We start from the raw sequence: 2652 nt of genomic DNA, 5'->3' as shown, positions 1-2652 counted from the left end.
CGTCGCGTCGCCCGGGCGGGGATCGGCTCTGAAATTGCTAAGTTTCCTGTCAGAAAGTTAGCGTTAGCTAAGAATATTGTGGTAACAAACTTAGCCATTTTCGTTAAATACATCAGCCTGTTCATCTCCAACACGTTGCAACACGCAGGTTTGTGTCTGGTTATCTAGCGTTACATTAACTAGCTAGAACTGCAAAAGTTAATGTAGCTAACGTTACCTGACTGACATCAAACACCTGTTCATCAAACCCCGTTTGTGTGTCGTTCATTTCAAAACAATACTTGTTTTATGTCACCCCCAAATTGCCGTGAAATGTGTTTCTCCCTACCTGCTTCTTCATGATGAGAGTGAAAATCGATACTGTTCTTCAAGTGAAGAAAGAAGTGATGCTCCGTGTGAAGATACCCGAACGTCTGACTTCATAAGAGAAAACCCGTCGAGTGCGGAAACGGCAGATCCTGTGTCTTTTATAGTGCTCAGATTTGAAAAATCAATATTTATGATTGGCCCATCAACTCACATCTCGTAGCGAAATCGCGCACACGCCACACGCGCGTGCGTGAGAGCTGAGAGGGGGGTTGCGCCCATGACCTCAGTGAGGACAGACCCCGAGAGTTTTTTTTTTTTTTTTTTACAAACCATTAAAATATTCAGTGAAATAATTAGATTTAAAGTAGACTAAAATGATAACGTTGTGTCTTGTGTGTAAAAGTCACGTAGAAGTAGAGACGGATAATTTAAACGTATCTGGTAGAAGTCCCTTTTACTTATTTTGGAACTCTTGACAGGAAGTGGCTGTGTCACTCGTGCAGGAAACGGAACACGGATCTGGGTCGAGTGTCAGAAGCGACGTGTCATTCAGTTCAGTACAGTTGATTTCAGTTCACTCAGCTGCTCCAGAGTTCTATTTATATGTCTTTATGATAGTTTCACGTCGTCCAGGTGCAGCCAGAGAGTCTGGCTGTCAACTGTCTGTGAGTTTCCGCCTCTTCTTCCTCAGTCAGCCAGAGCACTGTGGGGAACTTTGCTGCAAGTCAGCCTTAGCTTAGCTTAGCTTAGCTAGCCTAGCTGGAATCACTATGTTTATTTGGGTCGGAGCTCAAAGACTTCACGTTACTCTTACCATCAATCTGTTGTGTGTGTGTCTGTGGGAGAGACAAGTAAACCACTGGCTAGCTGCATGCTAAAAACACCTGCTCCCATTCATCCGTCAGACAGTAACAGCAGATACTGTTAGTAACCTACAAGACTGTAGTAGACTATCCTAAGACCCTAAAAAGTACCACTAATAAATTGATATGTATATAATAATAATACGTGCAATATAGAATAGTATTTATTCCATCAGTGTAAACATTGATTAAATAGGTTAGATACACACACACACACACACACACACACACACACACACACACAAAGACACGTGTTAAGTGGAAATAACTAGTAGATTTCAGAGTAGACTTCAGAAGTCTCCAGCTTTTAGCAGCAACTGCTGCCTTAAAGGATAAGTTCACCCAAAAATCAAAATGCAGTCGTTATCTACTCACCCCCTAGCCCCATAAGTGATGCTACTACTGTACTCCATATACACTCGTACAGTCCTAGCATCACACCCACTTCCATAAGGCAATAGGGGCTGTGAACGGCTGTTCAAAACGCTCTCCCACCCGTCTCCGATGTCCGATTGCAGATCCGAAGATATGATAGTCCTACGGAAGCCAGTAATTTAGCCGGGGCAGTTAAAATGATACTGCTGTCTGTGTGAAACAACCGTTTAAAAGCAGTCTTTCCACAGCCTGTGCTGAATTTACAGCAGGGTGTGTTTGATCTCACTATCATGGTGCGCCGCTTGCACGCAGCAGTCACATGGAGACGGCGGCTCAGTCAGTGATCAAATCCAGCGCACCTGGGAAGCAAAACGTCATGAAATACTCAAACTCCCAAGGTTCCTGTTGGCACTAGGAAGCTTCTCCTCTCCTAAATACGGCATATTAGTAGCACTTTTTAGGCTCTTAGGATAGTCTAGGCGTCTTGTAGATAAGCTATCTTAAAAAACAGACATAATGACATTCTTACAGACAGACAGACAGACAGACAGACAGACAGACAGACAGACTGTGTCTCACTGACTCTCCTCTGTCCTGGTCAGCTCCAGGTTGGGCTCCTGTATTGATGACCCGCGGTTGGTCATCCCAGTAATGGTTGGTCATCCCATCCCTGGTTGCTAACGGCAGCAGCATGAAGGCTCTGATCCTGGTGGGCGGGTATGGCACGAGGCTCCGCCCCCTCACACTGAGCATGCCCAAACCGCTGGTGGAGTTCTGCAACAAGTCCATCCTGCTGCACCAGGTGGAGGCGCTGGTCACGGTGAGCTCTTCGCAATTCGCAACATCACAAACACAATCTATACACAGCATCTGGATGGATTCTTTTTGGCTGTGAAGGTGTGAGAGGAAATCAGTTTGATGGTACAGTGACTTCTAATAGGGAGAATGGTAGCTCTGGCATTCCCACAGCGCCCTCCGAAGGCCTGTTCCTGCACTATGGATTTTTGGTGGCTGCATCCCGGCTCGGCTTGACATTGTCAAGGAACTTTTAATACAATTTTCTCCTTATAGCTCCTTCAAATTAAAAGTTTTCCACTGACAAACG

The 2652-nt window shown here is 45.2% G+C and overlaps 1 pseudogene across 1 annotated transcript in view; it reads left to right on the top strand.

The window, feature by feature from the left end:
- Window positions 1-2238: 2238 nt before the first annotated feature.
- LOC310798115 (nicotinamide phosphoribosyltransferase-like) overlaps window positions 2239-2652 on the top strand; it is a 14405-nt pseudogene continuing 13991 nt past the window's right edge. Inside the window, exon 1 of the transcript XR_014553982.1 lies at window positions 2239-2367. The product of XR_014553982.1 is annotated as a nicotinamide phosphoribosyltransferase-like (transcript). The remainder of the gene's footprint in view (window positions 2368-2652) is intronic.

The sequence above is a fragment of the Poromitra crassiceps genome (genome assembly GCF_964638095.1).
Source record: "Poromitra crassiceps genome assembly, chromosome: 25".
Lineage (NCBI taxonomy): Eukaryota > Metazoa > Chordata > Actinopteri > Beryciformes > Melamphaidae > Poromitra > Poromitra crassiceps.
Note: the sequence above shows the minus strand (reverse complement) of the source record. Positions and strands in the feature narration are given on the sequence as shown.